Below are 25587 nucleotides of genomic sequence, written 5' to 3'. Positions count from 1 at the left end.
GCGCTCCCGCCGCGAGGCTCGGTGCGAGCGCCGCCGCGGGAGACCGTCGCGGCTCCCCGGGAGCGAACCGCGGAGGTACCCGGGTCCGGGAGCAAGGTGGATAGAGGGAGACGGAATAGGCTGCTTTAATCGTCTCGGGAGAGGAGCGTGGCTGCGCCGCCGTTCTGTCTTAAAAGCCAGTGTAATCTATCGTTGTCGCATTGGGCAGTCGCTTCTCTTCACCGTTCTGCTTGTGCCATTCGAATGATGGTGGTAGACCCTTGGAGCGCGTCAGGTTCTTAGATCTCATTTTGAGGGGTAATATGGTGTGAAGCATCCTCGAGGATCCCAAAGCGTTGAATAAACGGTTGTACAAAGAGGTTACGGTATTCCAGCTGACAGCTGTTTTAATAATAACAGTAAGAAACAGTTTAGGATGGGAAGTTCATTTTATTGCACCAGTTGAAACCGTAGAAAACCTTTTAAACTGTGTAGTCGTGGAGATTGTAATTTCCACCGGACACCCGCGGGTGAAATGGGTTGCAGATCCAATGATCTGTAACGCTTTCGAATTATCGCTAATCCTGAAGTCGAAATGAATGTATGTTCTCATCATGTTTTTTTCCTTTTTTTGGGGGGGGGTTGTTATGTAATTTATAAAAGAAGGCGAACTAGTAAAATAACTATTTTATAATAAATTGACTTTATTAAAAACATATGCTCAAGTAAGCTGTTTAAATGTCTTCGGCACTGGCCTGTTTCAGTTTCTTCAGTCATTATACAAAGGCTTTCCTGGAGATTAGCTCAGAACTGGCAGAACATATGCTCTACTGGTGCCAAGTGGCTTAAAAACAAAATTAGATAGTGTCGACTGTATAAGATCAAATCATTCTATTAACTAAGCTTGTTGTGGGGGTGGGGGAGTCTTTAATTTGGTCTAAATGCAAAATCATTTAAAGACTCAAAATGTTTCCCTATGAGATTGTAGACTAGGAGGGATTTGAGAAAGGTTTTACTATTTAAAGATCTTTTCTAGTTGACAAGGCACTAGCTAAATTTCTAAAGATTTGCAGATGGCGTGACTAAGATCATGCTCAACTACTCAAGATATGTATTCTGTTTTAGAGACAGACACGGTATTAAAGTGCAATAAGACAAAGTGGTAAGTGGAGTTTGTAGATGAGTGAAAAAGGAAGGTGCCTTTAATGTTCTTAATCTGTTAAATTTTCGTATCAGGATAGTTTTATTAACAAGCAGAACTGGACAAGTAGAAGCCTCTGAATGTGTATTTCATATAGAGTAGTTGGAAGAGTAGAACAAAAATATTTAGATGAGGAAAGAATTTATTAGACTCAAATGTGTTGTGCACAGTCTCTAGTTTTAGTTCTTTAAACAAGAAGGGGAAAAGTTTTGATTTTGTTTGGCAAGAGTGCCCCTATCAATGGAATGAATTTAAAAGACGTTTTCCTCAAGATACTAATGTGTTACTTTTTTTCTTTTTGTAGAAATTTTTGAAAAATGTGATTTTATTCTGAGGTAAATTGGGGAAATAGTAGTCAGTGAGATATTTGGAATACTTTGTTGTAAATGAGGTTCAGTCTATAGAGTAAAAATACCCAATTTCTTGGTATTAATTGACTAGTAGTTAAATTTTCTTTAAATCTTTATGTTTAAAAACATTATTGCAGGCTGGGAACGACTAATGAGATTAATTATTTTGATCATGGAACATAAGTTTAGATTGATTTCTCGCTGTGTGTATGATGATACTGAAGCAACATCTGCTAGGCATTTGAAATTTTTCCAGTAAGAACGATTGATGACTACCCTCTGACCTGAAACTTGTTACTAATGTCAGTGTGTATTTGTAAAGCTCTTACACTCTGTAAAGGGAGTATAGTTTAAGGGATTTGTCCTTAGAACCAAAAGGGACCTCATTTTCCAATCTGTTTCTCTTTTACAGATGAGAAAGTAAAGGCCTGATAAGGTGAAATGATTTACTGATGTTGACACTATTAATTTTGGCCTAAAGATTTTTTTTTGTAAAGGTGCTATTTTGCTTCTTCAAGAAGTAGCTTAATGGGGTAATGGAAAGAACACCGAAATACTAGTGATATGGCCTCAGTTTAAATTCTTGATTTTTCGCTTCCTAACTGTTTTGGACATACCACATTATTTTCAGAACCTTAACTTCTTAATATGCAAGAAATTATTTTCCTACCTTATTTATAGGGTTGTTGGGTGGAACAGATGTGAGTACATATGGAAAGTACATTATACATTATAAACTTATTACATACAGAAAGTGATGATAGTTTTAAAATACGCACTTAGTTCTTACATTGTAACAAGGTGTTGAGAGTTTTCAGCACCTGCTCTTTTATAAATTATAACTCCCTGTAGATACATTTTCTAATCCCCACTTAGTTCTAATCTCAGGAAAGCCTCTTAGTAACAGTTTCAATATTGCAGTTGTCAGAGCCTGACTTCTCTAGAGAATAGGAAGTTTCTTTATAAAGCCTTAACGTTTTTGTACATATTCATGCATGCATAATCTCTTTTCTTTGACAGTGACTTTTTAAAAGTAATAATGAAAGTATGTTGTAATTTTAATTTGTCTGTTGCTACTTTACAGTTATGTCAATAACAGGAGATAATTTCTTTTATAAATTTAGCTTTGGGTAGTGCATGTTAAAGGCATCTGTGTATTCAAAACATGTAGAAATGTTTGGGCAAGGTTTTGGTTTGCTATTGCTGTTAAGTTTAAAAACCTCTTCTTGTAGTACCTGAAGTTGGAAACCAGCATATAAGTACTATAGTATTACAGAGATTATTTGTAATCTTGAAGCTAAAGGTATTGACAATCACTTGATAAATATTTGTTTCACTTAGAATGTATGTTTATGTGTGTTCCAGAGTTTTAAGTAAAATAGTTCAGATAATTTTCATAACTTCCCTATAAAAGATACTACTACTGTTCTTACATATGACTGAAGAAATTGAGACTTGGAACAGTTGTGTGATGTATAGATATTCACACACCTAAAAAAAAGTGACACTCCATTGTTTCCATTTCTTAACTATCTTTGTTCTGCCTATAAGACTTTAGCTGATTGAGTTTTAAGGTAGCATTTCTTAAACTTGAGACTGCTAAAAATGTCTAGGAGTCAACTTTTGTATTTTCTATAGAGTTGATTAAAAAACAAGGATAATACCTTCTGAGAATTGTGGAAGATAGAGTGGCAAGCCTTTTTATGAGATACTAATATGGTTGTAGTATTGGTGGATTTTTATGTTAAATGCAGATGATTCTCGCTAGCTAAGGAAGGGACCACAGAAGTTGTTCTGGCAAACTCCACCTTGATATTGATGGCATTCTTCTGAAGAAACAAACTTAGGGTGACTAAGGAGAAAAAAGATTTAACTAACCAAAATAATTTACTTTATAAATAGATCCAGCATTGGAAACTGGAGTTTGTCCGGGTTGGAAAATAGTATCCAAAACTAGTTTTTCTAGTTTTGGAGACCATCCAAAATTCTAAGAAATTCAAATTTGAACTTAAGTTCTTAGGAAATTAAGTATAAACATAGATATGCTTCCAAATTGAGGTAAGAAGAGATATTTATAAAGCTGCAATCTATAGGTAGAACTTTCTTTTTCTTCAACATTTAAGAATTGTGTCGTTTTGGCCAATCCCTTAACATTTTCTTTAATTACAATACAGTTTTTTTTTTAATTAATTTCTCTGCTATTTGGTTATTGACTTGTATTTGGACTATAAATGGGGGCTATCTCACCAAATATTAGTGATAAATCTTATATTCTTATACTGCCATATTGCTTGAAAGAATTGAGAAAGCATTGTAGTGTCTCGGATTTGAGATTGCTCCTTCTACATAAGTATTAAGACCACATTCTTAAGACAGAACAAAAACTATATGACTCTATTCCTAGAAATAATACTGTTTGCTCAGGAAAAAAGAAAATAGTACTTTAAAAATTACCATACTTTGTAAGTTCACTGAAGTATTTAGTCCTGGATCTCGGCTTTCACAACTCTGTGACATCAGCAAAACAAGAATTGTCACTTATCTGATGATATTGAACCAAGGATTGAATTCCGGTTAAAACTCTGGAATAAGACTGGAGACTGCTTTGAACTTCTTTTCTGACAGAAGTATTAGTAAACCTAAAGAAAGAGCAAAAAAACACATTTATTCACTCTTTCACCAATGCTACCACTTTGTACACATTTGTTTTTTTATCTTGCAGCTCCTAAAACTTAAGCAAAGTGGAAGTAAACACCAAAAATACTCTTTACACCACCTTACTAATTAGTGGTGATGGTTAGTGATGTTTATAAAGACAGATGAGAAAATTAAAATTTTATAGAATGTGTGCTTCCATAATTACACAAAGATGTAAACAGTAATAAAAAGGCTTTGCTTGCATTTCATTGTTTTATACTGAATTCTTGTAATCTCTGAGTTAATATAAGGCCAAATTCCAAATTGTATTGAGAAGTTTGAGCTTCTGAATGCCATATACTACTAGATATTTTTATATATCTTATGTTTAATGCATGATAAAAGTAGATATTTTAAATTATATGATTACAAAAATATTTTTAAAAGTTGTTACTGGAATAATTCCAAGTTTAGATAGTTACTTAAGAAAGTGTAGCTATTGTATGGTGATGGCACACGGGGGACTTGGTGATGGGAAACCCATGGGAATTACAATTGAGAAAAAAGTGTAGCTATTGTTACTTAAACTATTTTGAAATTTTTGAGTGTTACATAAATGAAATTTTATTACTTTGAAAATTTTCCTGATGAAAATCGACTTCATTTATTCATAGATTTATAGTCAAAGGGATAACCTAGTAGTGGTTATTCAACCTTAGAAATAATTTCTCTCTTTCAGGATTCATATAAACATCCCAAGAATGAAGATGAGTGTTCTTTATAAGCTGCAGTTGAGCAGGACAAAGAATACCTACACATCAAGTTTCTATTTGTCCTCATGGTATTGAAAGTAAACAGTAGTGTTTGACAGCAAATTGGCTTACTCATTCTTCCTTTCCTTTGCCTTTTTCCTGTTCTTGGCTCCTCCTTCCCCTTTAGGCTTTAGTGTTCTCTCGCTTTGCAAACACCCAGTGAAAATAAATCTATACCTATTGTTGTTTAACAATTTAATTTTGTGTTACTAAGTTTAAATTACATGAACACTACTATGTTACATTTTAAGGGTTTTGTTTTTAATTGTGGTATAACTTTGATTTTAGCAAGAGGAATTTGCATCATTAGCTAATAGTTGGGGAAATAATTATTTGCATTTTCTCTTCTGTGAATTGATAATTCTTATCCTTTAGCCATTTTCTCATTGTTCCTTCTTACTCAAAACTTGTAGGAGTTGCAGTCAAAATAGTAAACTACCTTTACACATTTTTGTTATGATTTTTAAATTATAAAATTAATATACATTTATTAAAATCTATATAAGAATGTTAATTCCCCAGCCTCCCTTAAGGATATTCTTTGTGTAGTAGAGGTTATTAGTCTATGTTATAAATGCATTTTTCATTCTATCATTTATCTTTTGATAAATGATTATCGTTTTGATAAACGATTACTAGCACCATTGCCCCTTCATAAACCTCAGAAGCAAGTGACTTTCTTCAAATTATTAACTTGTCGAGGTGATAAAGTACCTAGTCACTCTTTTTTTTTTTTATTACTTCCCACTCTTTGTCCTGCCTTTTCACTAATAGGACATGGACTATATCTGTCTATTTACTGTTGTACCCCCAAATTCTATCACACTGGCAAAAGTTCAGCATATATTTATTTAATGATCAAGACTCAACCCAATGCCAACAACTGGAGAGTGGTCTGAATGACTTGTAAGATCAAATGGTGAGACTAAGGAAGAAAAAATAGGTAGCATCTTTTTGAGATGATAAAGACAGTGAGTTCTAGGATAAGAAGCTTTATACTGGGTTGTCAGAAAAGTCATGATGCACTTTTGCTTGAAAAACAGAAAAATAGGTCAGGACTTTTCCGACAACCCAGTATAAATGAATTTCCAAGATAGGGAATGATGTGAAACAGTTTTTCTTAGAAAATAATTCTAGAGTATGTATGAAATTCAGATAAGAGGGGAGGGAGTTATTGTAAAGTTCCTTAGGTTTTAGGTCCCATGTTAAGCACACAGAAAAAGATACTTTCTGCTTCTATGGAGTGAGCTTAAAATCTAGCCAGGATTTCTTGGTGGCACAGCGCAAAAGGTTGTCTCAGCACGATGATGCTACCACCAGCCACTACAGCATGAGTGCCTTCCCCAGTCAGTGAGTCAACCCACAGGCAGAGTGGATCTCTCTTGTCTTGCCCTCTGCTCCCCTCAGCACTGTATTTCAGGAAATATGCCTGTTTCATTCTCCACTCTGTCTCTGGTGAATCCTCTCAGCCCCTCCCTACCCCACTCTACCCCCACACCACTGGCTACACCCCAGTTCTTGAATGCATACATTTTTAAAAATCTTTAAATTCTAGCAGGAATAGATACTTAGCAAGGATCCATAATTAAAGTGCTTTGTAAACATTTTGAAGTTACATTGCATGTTCTTTAGTGATTATGTATTAATGGAAATAGCTGTGAATTTCAGACTGAAATAGTTCTACCCACAAAAGTCTCAGCATCAAAAAAGACTTGGAAATTTAAGTTAATTTTTTGATATGGAACTATTATATTTGGAAATAAACTGAAACATGTGTTGTTAGACATTTTTTCTTAGGTTTTGCTTTATATAACTAAAGCTGTTTGATGTATGTATCATCAATGGGATCTGCCTCTCCCTGTTCATAACATTGATAGGGACACGTTTGAAAATAAAATCAAATACGCAGACTATTTGCTGTTGGGGTTGGAATTTTTTCAGTACCAGCTTTTCTTGTTCCTTTCATATATCTATTTGAATGCAATGAATTCACTCTGATCCCTTATTACTGTATTTCATGTTATCAGCCTCAGCATGCTTTTCAGGGAAACAGCTTGTAATTCAAAATTACAAGAGCTGACCCAAAGAGCTGCCAACAATAAATGTTACTACCCTAAACCATTTTAGAGTGTGTTTTCTTTTAAATACCCTCTAATACACAATCATCCTGAATTCTTATGTATAGTTTTGTGTTGGAGAATGAACAGAATACAGAAAAAGTGAGGTAGCAGATCTGGACTAAAATAAGACCCAAACAATTTAGTCTTGGTGTACAGTCAAAGAAGGTATAATTTTGTTTATAACTGAAGCAGTGTTATAACTCCGCAGTGTTGTTGGGTTAAGGGTAGAAATGATGTGGTATATGGATTGGCGATAACTCAGTGCTTCCATCAGTATTACTCTCTCTTAAGGTAATGATTTCAACTACCAGAAACTGCATGAAGAGTTTGGATTATAGGTAAGATGACTTCCGGGATTACAGGCCTGTATGGTAGAAACAGTTATTAATATAAACTTGTCTCATTTTTTATGCTGTATTCCAAATTGCTCATATTTTATGTGCCACTGTTAAAATTATACCTTATTTAAGCATTAGAAGTCTCTATTTAAGCTTAAAGATTTTTTTTTAATAATAAGTAAAGGCATTCTTTGCCATTAAACAGTTAGGTAAACACTTTGTTGTGTTGCAGAGATCAGATGCTTGTCTTTTGACAGACAAAGGAGTGCAAAAAAACTAGAATCATTGAAATATTTGAGGTAATCTAGTAGTTATAGAAAAAAAATGTTTATAGTAAGTACCTGGGTAGTTATTGTAGTTATTACCAGCTTATGAATTAAATATTACAAAGTTAATAGTAGCCTGCTACTATATCTCTTCTTAATTCATTTCCTCTCTCCTCCACACTCCTCCCTGTATTTCCCTCTGCCTACACATAAATTTCCCATCAATAACAGTTCACATTCTCTAGACCTGTGTAGCACATTTTTCCTTCATATTTGATCTAGCTAGCTTTTCCATTTTAACTCTAGTCCTTACTATATATATTACAAGAGGGATCTGATACAGGTAGTTGAAAATAAAATTTATGTACTGAGGTAAAAGTCTGCCTTTAAATGAAGAAAGTTAAACTTCAATACTGTACTATATATAGAATAGAGTTGGTAATAGGATAAGGTAGATATGAAAGTAACAAGTAATGAAATAATCATTTTTGGAAGGTTAGTCTGGTAGCCGTGATGCAGAGCAGTATGTCTGAAAGGAAGTGGTGACTTGCTAACTCATTTTGACTGATACTTGGCCTACAAAATCTTTTACAAGAAGAGGAAGTTGTTAGCAGAATTCTCAATTATGTTTAGTTTTCAGGATTTAAGTGAGTACCCCTGACCCATTTTGGAATCTGGTGACAGTAAAAGTGAACTTGTAGTGACTATTAGATTACTACTTTCAGCACTGGTAATTTTTTTAGTCCCCAGTGCCAGAGTTGCAAGAAGGCAGCCTAACCGTTTTCTCTGAGGTGGTGCAGCCCTCTACTGGTCTATAGAAGCTGCACAGTTTACCACCCTGTAGGACTATGAAAAGGTCAGTTAACTCATTTTAATAATCTTAAGAATTCATTTGTGCCAACTCTCAATTGCTGATAAATATTTTACATATCTACCATAATTTTGGAAAATATATATTAAAATCCCAATACAAATAGATCATTGTAAACTCAACATCTAGAATTTCATTTAAAAACTATAGATATATTGGATATTTGACCTTATCAATCTTTTTGCCACTAATCTCTTTTGTAATATCTATAAAGTAATGAGAATTTTGGTTTGATTTGCAGTAGTTATTACTGTTAAAAGAGACATACAACAAATAAATACTAATTGCTTTTTTTAAAGTCATTTTCATAGCATTCGCCTGCTTTTGGCCTGAGCCAAAACCTTCAGTAACTTTGTAGCCTCTTTGCCTTAATGTGCAGTTCCTCTCTGTCTCACAATGTAGTCATTATATTTTAAATATAAATGGTCTCCTGGTCTCTCATCTAATTCCTCTCTAGTCTGTCTTCAGAGTTTCACCAAGGGTACCTTTTGAATTGTATCATTACCTTTTTATTTTTTTATTTTAAAGATTTACTTCTTTATGCATACAGAGCTGGGGTACAGACCACAGTGTGCAGTGGTGGTGAGAGGATTCACCAGAGATAGAGGATTCACCAGGGAGCAGAACAGGCAGATTGACAAAGTACATTGCTGAGGGGAGCAGTGGGTGAAGACAGGAGAGGTCTGCTGCACCTTATTATGGATCACCTCCAAGGCTGAGGATCGAACTCTTACTGAAGTGGCTGAAGTCAGCTTGCAGTGCTGTGCTTTAACCCGCTGTGCCACCAGGGTGGGCCATTACCTTTTAAAAAACTTGACCTTGCTTTTTGTTACTGTGGAGTTCAAACAACACAGAGGTACTTAATGATGTGATCTGTTCCTAACTTTCTTCAACTTCATTTTCTGTAGCCTTGTGCTGCTTTAATTTTGCTCTGTCTTCAGTGTGGCTGTTGTGTATATGTGTGCATGTGTGTATGCGTGCCTCTACCTCTGTGTCCATGCTTATCATTTTTATCTACCTGCCTCGAGATTATATTTTAGTATTACCTCTTCTTGAAATTTACATTGTACAGAGTTGGGTGGTCTCTCTGTGCTAGTACCATCATCCTTCGTAGCATTTCTACTCTGTTTGCAATTAACATACCTTTTATTATTCCATATGTTGTCAACTTACTTTTATCTCTTAAAAATGCAAATTCCCGGCCCTTCCTGGTGGCGCAGCGGGTTAAAGCACTGCACTGAGAAGCTGAAGCCACTTCTGCATGAGTTCGATTTCTGCCTGCCCCGGAGGTGACCACATGGCGCGGCAGACCTCTCCTGACCCGCCTGCTGCTCCCCTCAGCAGTGTACTTCGTTGATCTGCCTGTTCTGCTCCCCACTCTGTCTCTGGTGAAGCCTCTCACCGCCCCTGAGCCTCTGGCCTGTACCCTACTTCTGTATGTACAAATAAATAAATCTTAAAAAAAAAAAAATGCAAATTCCCATTAGGATAAGGTTATATCTTTATTTTTAACTCCAATCCTCAGCATATGTATATTTAGTAAATGTTATATGATTAAATAATTGAATGATTAAACTGGGGTTTGATAGCTAAAAGAAATTTCCACAGTCAAATATCTTAATGTCATACACCGAATTCATTTTTTTAAAGTTTTTAAAAGAATCATTTCTTCTAGACCAGCTTATTGAACATACCTTTCATTATATATCTATGTTGAGGAAAGGGAGGAGGATGAATAATGGTAGAATTTTAAAACTGGAATTGACCAGTTTTAAAGAAAATTGAAAATTTTTTTTTTTTTTTAAAGATTTATTTATTTGTGCATACAGAACTGGGGTACAGTCCAGAGGCTCAGGGGCAGTGAGAGGATTCACCAGAGACAGAGTGGGGAGCAGAACAGGCAGATCGACAAAGTACACTGCTGAGGGGAGCAGCGGGCGGGTCAGGAGAAGTCTGCCACACCATGTGGATCTCCTCCGGGGCAGGCGGGGATCGAACTCATGCGGAAGTGGCTTTAGATTCTCAGTGCTGTGCTTTAACCCGCTGTGCCACCAAGGAGGGCCCAAGAAAATTGAAAATTTTAAGGGAAATTGAAACTCAGAGTTTACTGGAAAGAGTTAAAACAAGCAACTAAGTCATCTAGAACTTAATTTTTAGTTTGATAAAGATGTCTTAGTTTGCCTTATACTTTGCTCGAATTAGTAAATATTGGTGGTATATATTTCAAGCATTTGGATTATCTAAATATTACTCTGTACTGTAGGTTTGCCTTGTGGAATTTTGAAAATTAAACTCACATACATAGCCAGACCAAATTCACCACTTATAATGTATTAGTCTGAATAGTCTTTTGAAACTATAGGCCATACTCAGAATCCTGAAAGATTATATTTAGCAACAGCAGGCCAATGTGCAATCCTTATATATTGGATTAAGCTTCTGTTTTCAATCTTTATCTTTTCCTACTCTGGTTGCCTAGGTTAGAAAGCAAAAACATAAAAGTATCTTTACATCTTTGTCCCTGCCTTTGTCTAATGGAGCTTCACCTGCTATTTCATTCTTTCTTCTTGGGTTCTAGTTCTAGAACACTAGTTCTCCAGAGCAAACCAAGTGGAATTGACTCATTTTATTACTTTTTAATATTATATTTGCTGATTATACAGCAATATATATTTAGAACTGCGTAAAGGTTAAAATAATATAGAACTGTGTAATAGATCATGAACATATCTGAAAGAAGTTTAAGGACATAGATGTTTGTCTTTAGCATGCTATTGGTTAAATTTGTGAGGTAATTAAACTTTGGATTTTGCTTATGTGGAAAATGTTAACATTTATGTCTAATGGTTTACCCCTATTTTGCATGGGAAGAAAGCAGTAAATACATCATAATTGTCTAATAATTAGGCTATAATTTTTGCATTCATAAAAAAATGAAATGTAGAATGGAATTCTTTTAAACTGCTTATTCTGAAATTTTGGAAGAATCAGAAATCTTTTTTCTTTTCATAATTATTTATTTGGTTAGAGACAGAGATCTTTTTGTGTCATGTAGTCTAACTTTACTTTTAAGAAGAAACAGAAAGATTGAAAAGCAATCAGGGAAAGTAATGATTACTTTCCTAGCTAATTGACCCTTATGGATCAACTGAATTATGTTTCTGTGATTTAATTCTTTACTAGTTGCCTTTTTTTCCCTCAGGAATTTTCTCAGGGAAGCATTTTTACCCCCAAAGCAGCTATAGCACACAGTTAAAGTTGGGCCAGAAAAAAAACATTAAAGTGTTGCCCCGCCCCCCAAAAAGTTCCCATTTTATGTTTATACCTTTACTTTTTCAAATAGGTACATAAAATTGGTGGTACATTTAAAGGGTAATAATTGAATATCTTCTATGCAATAAGGATAATAATAAGATATTTATTAGTTCTCAGTCTTTGAGTTGACCTTTATCATTTATATAGCATATGAAGAATTCTGTGAGTACCTGAAATGGGGGAGGGAGGGGGTGGGAACGCAAAGTTATACTAGAAAACAGAAATTATAGCCTTGTCCTATAAGGAGAATACAGGTTACTCCTTAGTGTGTCAGAATCTACAGCCGCTGTAATGACAGGGAGCTGAACCTGTTCTCCTGGACTAAAAGCCTAGAATGGTCTGAATTATTCATGAATGATATCTAAAAACAAATCCATCTACAACCCTGAGTATATTTCCTGGTATATCTTCGTCCTGTCCTTTTATCTTCATCCTATTTGATGTCCTTTTGTCATCTTTTTTTCCAAAATATATTGCTAAATCTCATTTTTATCCTGCTCATCTTTTTGATAAGTTTAATTCATTTTTATTTTAATAGCATACATTATCAGTTGTTTGCATTCTTTTTATTGTTCATCTATTCATTACCCACAATTTCTTAATTTTACACACACTAACAGACTCTTCCCTCAAATAAGATGGGTATTTTAACCATTTTCTCTGTCTTCCAGTCTTTTTCACCCACATCTACACCACCTCCCCCACTTTCCCAACAGCCATGTTGACATTCTGTAGAATTTTAGCTCTTGAGTTTTCAGAGGTATTCCTCAAGATCCATTTATCCTTTCTCCTTATTTTCTATATGAAATATACTTTACTAGGCTACTTACTCTTCCATATATCACATAAAATCCATAGATTTTTATTTGAATTTTTATTTGAGTACCTACTTAAAAGTAATTTTCAAGCTGGCTGTTTTATATATATATTTTTTGCCTGTAAATATGTTTAGTTAACCCTCACTCTTAAATGATAACTTAGTTCAATTAAATATTTTGATTTAACCTTCTTTTCTTTTAACACTTTGAAAGTATTACTACATTGTTTTCTTGCCCCTGGTGATACTTTTCGGAAATGCTGATGTCACTTTGATTTCCTGTGTGTATGACCTTCAGTTCCTCTCTAGAAGATTTTGAAATTTTTTGTCTTTCTCAGTTTATAATGTGACTAGATGTAGTTCCTTTTTTGTCTTGTTTAGTATTTGGATTCATATTTATTTGTTCGATCTTTTACTCAGCAAATAACTTGTTTATTGGGATCCTACTGTGTGGCAGGATATATTCCAGACTTGAATGTGAAATTTTTGTCTTCCACAAGTCCTGGAAAATTACTGGTCATTTTTTTTTTCCTTCAATATTTTGTTTCCTCTATTTTTTTTTCTGTATGAAAAAAAAAATGGTTGTACGGATTGTCACTTGAACTTCTCCATTTCTTCTAACTTTAATATTTTCCATTTTAAAATCATTTCCTAATGCAACTATTTGCTACCAGATGGTGCCAAGGCTTAGTTCCTTTTTGAGTAGCCTTTTAAAGTACCTCCTTAACAAAGTTTGGCCTTTGTGTGTGAGTAATTTTGTACCCTCTGCAGTGAAGTTTAAATTTTCTCCAAACTGTTAACCTCAGGATGAAGAGTAATTCATAAATACAAAAGAGCAAATGTTTCTTAATGTAATAATTCAGTTATACTAAAGAGTGATTTGAAGCAAGATGTAATATTGCAGTTTCCTAAGATATCAAGAAAGAATGTTTTGTCTTTGAGTTGTCTTATTTGATTCTGCTGTTGTTGGTAAATTAAAGCTTATCACTAGTTCATTGACTTTGCTACTTACTAAACATGTTCCATTTGCTTGGGTAAACTTTTAAAATTGTTGGTAGTGATGTTCATTTTTATCAACAGTAGCTTTTAGCAAATTTTCTAAAAGCTGGACTTTATTATGCATTACCATGCATTGTGTTCCAAAAAATGAGTTGTGTTTTGTGTTGGTCAGATTCCTTCTGCTAAAACAAATGCATATATAATCCAGGAAACTATGCTTTCAGAAAGATTTTTTTTTAAAACTGGAAAAAGGATTAGGTAAGGTAGATGGATGGTGGGATTTTTTTCACCTTCTTAGGATATATTAAGAGATTTGAAGTATAATAGTATTTTCTCCATCAGAAAATACTATTTTTCTGATGCAGAAAACATCAGAAGCAGCTTCAGAAGCAGCTTCTAGACATCCTAATGAAGGAAGTTGTATATTTCTGTTTATACACTGTTTGTATTTTTACTTTGGTACTGTCACAGTAGAAAACAATATGGAATTTCCTCAAAGTTTTTTTCTTTTAAGTTTATATACATTCACATCATTCTTCCTTTTATACAATGTGTGCTTTCTCCTCAGCTGTAGTCCCATATAATTCCCACTACCAATTCACCCATGCATAGTCCCTTGTTCTGTTCCCTCCTTTGTTTTGATACCTCTCCCACCCCACTGCCTCTGTATAGTGTCTCTGATTTCTAGTTGTCTGTTTTGTTTTTTAATTTAATTATCTTTTTTTTCCTGATCCTTGGTGCCCCTACATGCCTCCTGTAAATGAAACCATCTGATTTCTTTCTTTTTCTCTCTGGTTTATTTCACTGGGCATAATCCCTTCAGCTACATCCACATTGCTGCAAATGCATCAGTTATCTTTTTTCATTGCTGAGTAATATTCCATTGTGTATATCTACCACTTTTTCATGATCCAGTCATCTATTTTTGGACATTTGAGATGTTTGCATGTCTTACCTATTGTAAATAGTGTTGCAGTAAACATAAGGGTGCATGTATCCTTTTAAATTAATGTTTTTGCATCCTTTGAGTAGGCTCCTAGGAGTGGAATTGCTTCCTATGGAAGCTCCATTTAGTTTGAGGAACCGCCACACAGCTTTCCTTCGTGGCTAGGCCAGTTTGCATTCCCACCAGCAGTGTAGGAGAATTCCTTTTTCTCTAGATCCTTGCCAACATTTGTTTCCTGTTTGTTTTTTTTTTTTAATTATTTATTCATACAGAACTGGGGTAGAGGCCAGAGACGCGGAGGGTGAGAGGATTCACCAGAGACAGAGTGGGGGGCAGAACAGGCAGATCCACAAAGTACACTGCTGAGGGGAGCAGCGGGTGGGCCGGGAGAGGTCTGCCTCACTATGTGGTCACCTCCAGGGCAGGCAGGGATAGAACTCCTGCGGAGGTGGCTTTAGCCTCTTAGCGCTGTGCTTTAACCTGCTGCGCCACCAGGGAGGGCCCTGTTTCCTGTTTTTTTTTTTGTTTTTTTTTTTTTTTTGAGCTGTTGTTACTGATGTAAGGTTGTTTCTCATTGTGGTTTTTATTTGCATTTCCCTGGTTAATTGAGATGTTTTAACATTTTTTCATATACCATTTGGCCATTTTAAACATTTTTCATATACCATTTGGCCGTTTTTTATTTCCTCTTTGGAGAAGTGTCAAAAGCTTTTCTGCCTATTTGTTGACTGGATTGTTTGTTTTTGTTGTTACTGAAGCTCTTTGTATATCTTTGTGTACAATACTTTGTCAGAAATTGCTTGCAAAACTTGACTTCTCCCTGTCAGTAGGGTGTCCCTTTGTTTTGGCTAATGTCTCCTTTGCTGTACAGAAGCTTTTTAATTTGATAAAATCCCAGATGCTCATCTTTTTCTTTACTTTCTTTGCTTTGGGGATGTGTCTTGAAAGATGTTACTGAGATGTATGTCGTGTAGTTTTTACCCTGTATTTTCTTCTGTATACTTTATGGTTTCAGGTCTTATGTCCCATTATTTTACCCATTTTCCTATTTTAATTTTCTAAAATATTTATTATACAAGAACTGGGATATAAGCCAGAGGTGCAGGGATAAGGGGGGTGAGAGGATTCACCAGAAACAAAGTGGGGAGCATTACAGGCAGATTGACTGAAAAACACTGCTGAGAAGAGCAGTGGGCAAGACGCAAGAAAGGTCTGCCACACCATGTGGTCACCTTGCTGGCTGAGGATCAAACTTGTGCTGCAGTGGCTGCAGATAGCTTCATAGTGCTGCACTTTAACCCATTGCACCAGGAGGAAGGGCCCTTTTTTTAGCCATTTTTCCTCAAAAATTTTTCAGTCTAACTACCATAAGATTCAGCTTTCTGCAACTATGTATTTTCTTGGTACTTAATGAAGACAGTGAAAACACTAACTCAAGATGATACATATACCCAGTGTTTATTGAAGCATTATGATAGTCAAAATAAAGAAACATGACCATCAAGAGGTGAACGGGTAAAGAAATTGTGGTGTGATAGAAACACACACAAACACATACACACACACCAGAATATTATTTACCCATAAAAGGGAAATCTTGCTATTTAAAACAAAGTGGGTGAATCTTGAGGGTATCATGCTAAGTGAAATAAATCAAATAGTGAAGCATCTTATGAACAGCAGCGTCTTACACGTGGATTCGGAAAAAAACGAAAACCAAACTAAGGAAAATATACAGAGAAATTGGTTGCCAGAGGTAGGGGATTGAGAATGGGTAAAGAGGACAAAGGCAATGAAAAGGCACAAACTTACAGGTAAATTATAGAAATATAATGTACAGCATGTTGACTGCAGTTAATACCATATTGCATATTTGAAAGTTGCTAAGAGAATAGATATTACAAAGTTCTACTTACGAGAAAAGAGTTTGCATCTATATGTGATGATGGGTGTTAATTAAACTTGATGTCATAGGTTTGCAATGTATAAAGATAAAGTATGAAAGTCTACAGTGGTTACAACACAGAGTTTTAGGATTATGTGTTTGAGGATAAGAATTAATGAAGAAAATACAACATTATAATTTGATTCTAAAATCTCTAAGTGTAGAAACCGTAGTAATTTTGTATAATCCAAAAAGGAAGTATAAACTGTATTTTTCAAGCTTCTATTGAAACTATTTTAAGCTTTGAAATCTACAGAGGATAGTAACTAGGAAAACAAATGCTCAGTCTAGAGTAGAGGAGAAAATAAGACTTCCAGAGAAGCCAGTGTTTCAGGTTGTAATCAAAAGGCAGTGACAAGAAACTAGTAATTGTTATATATATATATATATATATATATATATATATATATATGTCTCAGAAAAATTGGAAACAGATCAATTTGGGAGAAGAAATCTAAGGAGCATTAATAATAACTTAACAATCAATAGAAGAACTCTGTATTGTTAGTTAAATACAACATAACTAGTTATCTTCTATGAAAAAAGAAAATAACTAAAATATTTTAGTACAGCTGCACAATGTGGTTATTTTTGAATTAAGATGATTCCCTACATACTTACTTGCATACATGTTGTGTATGTATTTGATTTAATACAAAAGGGAACCCTATTTTAAATTACTCTACGCAAATCCCTTTGTAATGAGTTCTCATAATATCATTAAAAAATCTCACAATTTTAATATATTTCAAGTCTTCTGAACATAAAAGCTACTGGGATACTTATTAAAAGTATATGTTCTCCAGTGTATTTTATATTCACTGAATATGTATTTTAACAAGCACTCCAGGAAATTTCTATCATCAAGGTCTCTTGGGAACATTATCATCTATATGCTTGATAAATTTGAGTTGTTAGAGACTGTATTTTCTTAACTATATAGTAGTCAAATAATATGAATAAGCTTTTATTAAGTCCAGATTACTCTGTAACCATTAAAAAGCTATGAATACTCTAAGTATGTTCTTGAGAGTAGCATGCATGCAGGAAGGAGGAGCAGTGGGAGATGAGACTGAGTGTGTAGAATAGTTCTAGGTAATGATGTTAGCCCCCCAGAAATGTTCACCCATTTATTATTCCCCCACAATAGTTATTATTAACAACTTAATTTTTTTTATATTTTGCATCATTGTTTTACATTTTTGTACAATGTATGTATTATTTTCTCAGGTGTAGATCCCATTTCACCTGTGTGCCATCACCTGTGATCTTCTACCCTCGTTTTGATTCCTCTCCCTCCCATGCAGAATATCTTTGACTTATAGTTGCCTGTTTGCATATGTTTTGTTGTGATGTGTTTTTTATTGTTATTTTTTACCCTCATCCTTTATTTGGTTCCCCAAATTCTTCCTATAAGTGAAACCATCTAATGTTTTTCTTTTTTCTTCTGACTTGTTTCACTGAGTATAATCTCTTTTAGTTACTGTGAGTGGCATTACTTTATCTTTTGACTGCTGAATAGTATTCCATTGTGTATATATACCACATCTTCATCCAGCCATCTATTTTTGTGTTTCTTTACTCACTCAGAATTAACTCACAACTTAAATATGTGTGTGTATATATGTGTATGTGTGTGTGTGTGTATATATATATATATATATATATATATATATCCATAGTAGTTTTATTTTTTAAGGTTCTGGGTTAATTCTGATTGAATTAAAAAAAATACTTGTTCTTAAAGTACTTATACTAAAATAAATGACATATATACAGTTATATATACAATTCCTTTAGTTGTATGATCTCTGTTTTATACAACAGCTTGTATATGCTATTGGTTCCTATGAAGAGCAGCTCGAATGTTTTACAACTTCCATTATTAACAGTTATTGAGAGATATCATAATGTTAAAAAATAGTATTCCTTCGTTCATCACAAAAAGTAATGTCATTTTTAAAAAAAGCAACTCTGGGTTTGTTTTGCAAGAAAACTTGACTGCTGTAACAGTGTGGGGAAAGTCTTCAATATAATGTGTACACATTGGCAGACTATGAACCCTGAACTGAGTTGCTGTTAGATAAATAATTTTTAGTCTATAAGGTGTAGGATGTACTGATTGTAAAAGAAAAAAAAAAAACATTTTAAGTTGTTGGATAGTAAAGAATATCATTTTGCAGCTGGCTACCTTAAACCAGAAAGTGGTCTTTAACAAATATCAGTAACTACAACCTTAGGAGGCTAAGGAGGTGGAAGAATAAGCAATAATAGCCACCCAGATTACTTACATATAAAGAATGGAGGAAAAGAATAATCTTAAATATACCATCTATTTTCATGTACACAGTAGGAGAAATATTTTTCATTTTCTTCTAACCCTCAGCAATATATGAGTGATCTAGTTTTTCTACCTCCTAAATACAAGATCTTAATCTTTTTTGGTATAAATTGTCATCTCATTTTTTCTAATAACAAGTTGGAACATCTTTTTCTGGACTTACTAGACATTGTATTCTTAGATGAATTGTTAAAGTCATTTGTTCCTTTTGATAAATTGAATTATTTTCTTTTTAATTTATAAGTTACTTATCCTGGGTAGAAGTCATTTTAAAAAATGTGGTGAACAAATATTTTATCCCATTGTAGCTTGCTTTTCATTTTCTTAACATTGTCAATTAAAATGCAAAAGTTTGATCTGTAAAGTCCAATTGATATGTATTGTATATGCCTTTCATAACCTATAACATAAATTATCTACCCCTGAATCTGTAAGTATTCTTTTATGTTTTCTGCAAGGTGACACACATATAATGCATATACATTTTGGTATGTGATGCATTTTGAGGCAGTTTTTCTCTATCATGTGCATTAAAAAATGAAAGGTCTTTTTTTGGATTATGACTATACAATTGTTCCAGTGCCACTTGCTGGAAGGGGAAGTAGATCATTTCCCCAGAGAATTGCATTGCTAACCTTCATTGATAAAAATGAATTAAACATATGTACACATCTGTTTTCTCTTCCATTAATCTGTAAATCTTTAGGGCCATAAAAACTCTTACCTATTCTGTAGTAACTAGTGTATATAGTATATAGTATTCTGTAGTGAAATCAGGTAATATGAATGCATGAATTTGATTTTTTCCATTTTTTCCAAAGATACTTGGATTTTGTGGGTCTATATCATTTCATTTATATTATGTAAATTTTCATTTCTATAAAAAAAGTATTCTGGGACTTGGGCTAGAATTCATTAAATTTATACATCAATTTGTAGAGATGACACATCAATATTGAGTCTCCGGATTCTTAGTATTATCTAGGTCTTCTTTCAGCAGTGTTTTATATTTGTTACTCTGTGGTTTTAATACATTTTGTTGTATTTTTCCCTAAGAATTTGATATTCTGTGGTGTTACTGTAATTTGTGTTTTTAAGTTTCAGTTTCCAATTATTTACTGCTAGTATGTAGCAATAAAGTTAAGTTTCATATATTGACTGTATCCTGTGTCCTTTCTATGTTTACAATTTGTAATAGTTTATTTGCAAATACCTTGCCATTATTCCATAAAGAGTTGTATAATCTGGAAATAAGACCTGTCTTACTTCACTCTTTCCAAGCTGTCTTTTCTTTGAACTAATTAGGGTTCCCAGTAAGTACAATTGTAAATAGAAATGGTGATGGTATCTCAATAGATAATAGAAAGAGCATTGACAAATCTTCCAGTATCCTTTCATGATAAAAACTCAACAAATAAGATGCTGAACTGCTGTACTTTCGCATAAAAGACAACGGATAGCTAACATATTCATCAGTGAAAAACTGAAAGCTTCTTCCTCCAAATTAGGAACAAGAAAAGAATACCCACTTTCACTACTTCTATTCAATGTACTTCTAGAAGTCCTAATCAGAGCAACTGAGCAAAATCAGAAAGGAAGAATTTATCTCTGATTGCAGATGACATGATTTTATAGATATAGAGTGATTTAAAAAAAAAACAAAACTCTGTTTAAACAAATAAATGCAGTAAAGTTGCCAGGTACAAATGCTTTTTTTAAATGTCTGTTTTGTATCTATATACTAACAAGCTATCTGAAAAAGCAATTAAGAAGATAATCCCACTTAATAACAATCAAAGAGAAATGTTTTGGAATAAATTTAACCAAGATGATAAAAGATCTTTACACTGCAAAGTGTTGATAGGCTAATGAAAGAAATTGAAGACACAAATAAATGAAAAAATATCCTGTGTTGCTAGATCAGTAAGAATTAGTATTTTATTGAATCTCCATACTCCCAGAGTGATCTACAGATATCGTGGGATCTCTATCATGACTTCCATGGCAGTTTTCACTGAATTAGGAAAAAAACAGTACTAAAATTTGTATGCAACTGCAAAAGAACCCAAGTAACCAAAACAATCTTGAGAAACACAACAACACTGGAGGCATGACATTTTTTATTTCTATCTATATTACAAACGGGTAGTAAGCCAAACAGTATGATAATGGCCTAAAAGAGATGCATCAACCACTAGAATAAAATGGAAAGCACAGAAATAGACTGTGCATATAAGGTCGACTAATTTTTAGCAAGGAGGCCAAGAATGCAAAAAGGAGGAAAACAGTCTTTTCAAAAATGATGTTGTGAAAGCTGGGTATAGGTATGAATGACTTTAGTCTCTTTGCTACAATTAACTTAAAATGGATTAAAAGCTTTAAATGTAAGATGTGAAAACATAACATAGTAGCTGTTTGTCTTTGGTCTTTGATTTTATGAATATGACAACAAAAGCACAGGTAACAAAAGCAAAGGAAAGAAGTGAGACCACATCAAAAGAAAATCTGCTCAGCAAAGCTACAAAATGGAAAAACAATCTATAGAATGATAGAAAATCATTCAATCATTTGGGGTAATGTCCAAAATATATAAGGACCTCTTTCAACCCCCTTCCTCCCTCCTCCCAAAAAAAAACTCTTATTTGAAAAAATGAGCAAAAGACCTGAATATTTTTCAAAGAAGACATATAAATGGCTTACAAATATATAAAAACAATGCTGGTGTCACTTATTACCAGACATGCAAATCAAAACCACAATGAGGTATCTTTTACCTTTAGGATGAATACTAGTAAAAGACAAGGGAATGGGTAACAAATATTGACAAAGGTGTGGAGATAAGAGAAACCCTCCCTTTTGGTGATGGGAATGTAAATTGGTACAGCCACTATAAAAAATGGTATGGTGATTCCTCAAAAATTAAAAATAGAACTACCATCTGATCCAGTAATCCCCCTTCTGGATATAGATCAAAAGTAAATAAAATCAGTATATTAAAGAGATACCTGTAACTCCCATGTTTGTTGAGATACTATTCTTGATAACCAAAGTATGAATGCAACCTAACCTAAGTGTATAAGCAAATGAATGGAATAAAAAGTGTGGTACATCTATTTATGTGAAATAATACTCAACCATTAAAAAATAAAATCCTGTCATTTGTGACAACATGGGTAAACCTGAAGAACGGTATGCTAAGTAGAATATGTCAGACAGAGTAAGAATTTGAAACACTGAACTTATAAAAGATAGCAGACAGTGGTTTGCTGGAGTTGAGAATGGAGGAAATAGGGAGATTTTGATAAAGGGTATAAATTTAAACATAAATAAGTTCTGGGATCTAATATACAACATGGAGTTACACTGTACTATATACTTGAAATTTGTGAATTTAGTAGATCTTAAAATGTTCTCAGCATACACAGAATATGCTAACTGAGGGCATGGATGTGTTAATTAGCTAATTGTGATAATAATTTCAGTGTATATGTATACGTACACCTTAAATGATTACAATTTTTGTTTGGTAGTTTTTCTTGAAAGCTGAGGTGGCAAAAGTGAGAAGTGGACATCGTTCTTCATTGTTGATCTTAGGAGAGAAAGCTATCAAATCCTCTTCTGTTACTGGTGTATTGAGTTGTCTTTTGTTAATGGTTATTAAATATTATCAAAGACTTTCTGCATCTATTGAGATGAGCCTTTTTTCTCTCAACCTGTTAACACAGTGAATTATAGAATGACATTAACATTAAATTTCTGGTATATTCTCTTACTTGATCCTGATTTTTCATCCTTTTTTATATATAGTTGTATTTGATTTATAATATTTTGTAAGGATTTCTTGTAGATGACTGTGAGGTATATTGATTTGTAGTGTTCTTGTAAAAGACATTCTAGTTTCGTATCAGTCTGTTGGAGGCCTCTTCTTTTTTAGGAGAGTTTGTGTGGAATTGTTACTATTTGATCTTTACATGTTCTGTCAAATTCAAGCCCTCTGGACCTGACATTTTCTTGATTTTTTTATATATGAATTCAATTTCTTTAATCAATATTGAGCTGTTGAGATTGTTTTCCTCAGTGAGCTTTAGTAATATGTTGCTTTTGATGAAATTTGTCTATTTCTTTGCTCTTTTATTGTTATTAGTTATGTATATATCTGTAAGGCAAAGAGATTTATAAATTATGTTCATCTTTTTAAGGAACCAATTTTACATCTAACTGATTTTTTTTCTACTTTTGAGTTTGAATTTCCTATTATCTTTCTACAATTGATTCTGGTTTAATTTCTTGTCTGAAAAACTGTTATTTAAAGTATTTTAAACTTATTGACATTTGTTGGTATTATCCTCTGTGTGATCTGTATTGGTGCTCTTATTTCTGCCTTTGAAAAAAAAAAACTGTTGTCTTATAAGTGGCATTTAGAATCATTCAATTCCAAATGATAGCATTTTCCAGTTCCGTTATATCCTTGATGACTTTCTGAGAGTGTAATAGAAAACCTCCAACTACAATTATGAATTTGTCTATTTCTGGATCAGCTATCAGTTTTGTCTGTTCTTACTTCCTATATTTTGAAGTTTGTTGCATACACATTAGTGAATTGACCTTTTTGTCAGTATAGGGTATACAGTGCCCCCTCTTCTGCTATTAGGTAACTAGTGCAGTTTTCCATTCATCTCTGCTTGCTCAGAATATAATTTTCCATTCTCTAACTTATAACCTATCTATGTCATTACATTTGGAATAAATTTCTAATTATTAATATGGAGTTTGGTTATTACCCTCCTGACAGTCTCTTTAATTGGCATATTTAAATCACTCAAGTAATTACTGATAGGCCTTGATTAAGCCTATCATTGCTTTGTTTGGTCTTTCTGGATTTGTGTGTGTGTGTGTGTGTGTGTGTGTGTTTTCATTCCTCGTTTTCTCTTCTGGCTTCTATTGTCTACTGGTAGATTTTTAAATTTTCCATTTTAATAAACTTAGTGTGATTTTGATTGTCATTATATAACTTTGTATTGTGTTGCTCTAGTGATTATTCGTGTGTGAAAGAGATCATTGTTATGTCCTTTGAAGAAACTTCTTTCACATTTTGTTTAATTTCATTGTGTAAAGTTTATAATAATTCCTTATTATCCTTTGTTTATGGAATCCATGGTGATAAATGTATATGTGTCTTAGATTCAGAGCCTAAGCATGTATTAAGTGCTTAATATCTGTTAAGTAATATTTTATGAAAACTAAGTGTATTTTCATTATGTTAGTGCTGAAGTCCAGAAAGTTTTTGGAATGTACACTCTACTAATGTAATGTTATTGCCATGTTAATTTTCACAAAAAAATATTGATGCTACTCTATTATTCATCAGACTTGCTTTGTCTGATTTACAAGGAGATAATGTTTTGTCCACATAGTATCACCTAGGCTGAAGCATGTCGATATTATGTACTTAAGTTTTGCTCTTGGGTCAGAATGTTTCTGTTTTATATATGACTTATAACTCTAATTCTGTCAAGTTTATATAGAGTTAGCTTTGAGACAGTATTTAAATGATTCTGTTTATATGGCAATAATTCAAACAGTTGAATGACTCCAAGGTAAAACTCTGCCTTTGTTTGCAGTGTTAAAAAGTTCCTTTAGAATTCTTTCTCTCCAAGGTTGTTTTCTCCTATATAAGATGAAAGATTTGAATTACTTGAGCTTTTTGGTAGTTTTTTTGTGTTGAAGTATGCTCTAATTTGCCTATATCCAGATTGATTTATTAGTAGCTTTGCTAGATTACAAATGAAATCCCTTCATCTGAGGAATTTGATTCTGTTTACATCAAAACTAAAGTTTTTTCTAATATATAAAGATTTATTTATTTATGCACAGAAGAACTGGCATCTAGGCCAGAGGTGCAGGAGGTGAGAGGAGTCACCAGAGACAGAGTAGGGAACAGAGCAGGAGGATCTACTGAAATACACTGCTGAGGGGAGCAGTGAGGGAGAGAGGAGAGGTCTGCTGCTCCTTTTGTAGGTTAGCTTCCTGGTGGGGATCCCACATTGGCTGGCCATAGTTTGAGAACTCAGACTTAACCCTTGCACCATCAAGGAAGATCTCAAATCTAAACAGGTTTTAAAGCACCCGTAGGATAAATAAAAGAAAATATTTTACTGTTCTTTTGTTTGAGATGTTTGAATTTTTTTTTTAAGATTTATTTATTTATGCATATAGAACTGGGGAACAGGCCAGACGTGTGGGGTGGTGAAAGGCTTCACGAGACAGTGGGGAGCAGAACAGGCAGATCAACGAAACACACTGCTGAGGGAAGCAGCGGGAGGGTCAGGAGAGGTCTGCCGCACCATGTGGTCACTTCCAGGGCAAGCGGGGATGGAACTCATGCTGAAGTGGCCTTAGCTTCTTAGTGCTGCGCTTTATTTAACCTGCTGCGCCACCAGGGAGGGCCAAGATGTCTGAATTTTAATAATTCACAGATACTAGAATAGAATGACAGCTTTCTTAGATGCATGTCACCCATATGTAGGAAATTCATATCATGAAGTGATTAAAATTTAAGTTTGTCAGTAATTTTAAGTAATTTAACTTTGAACAACAATATGTGCATATAGGTTCTCCATCATATAGCAGCACAGCTTGAGCAGAAGACA

The 25587-nt window shown here is 33.8% G+C and overlaps 1 protein-coding gene across 3 annotated transcripts in view; it reads left to right on the top strand.

Annotated features, from left to right (window-relative positions):
* ANKRD12 (ankyrin repeat domain 12) overlaps positions 1 to 25587 on the top strand; it is a 110082-nt gene that overhangs the window by 712 nt on the left and 83783 nt on the right. The gene's annotated exons all lie outside the window — the stretch shown is intronic.

This window comes from Condylura cristata, unplaced genomic scaffold (assembly GCF_000260355.1).
Source record: "Condylura cristata isolate star-nosed mole 26May11 unplaced genomic scaffold, ConCri1.0 scaffold00016, whole genome shotgun sequence".
Lineage (NCBI taxonomy): Eukaryota > Metazoa > Chordata > Mammalia > Eulipotyphla > Talpidae > Condylura > Condylura cristata.
This window is presented reverse-complemented; position numbering and strand designations above follow the sequence as displayed.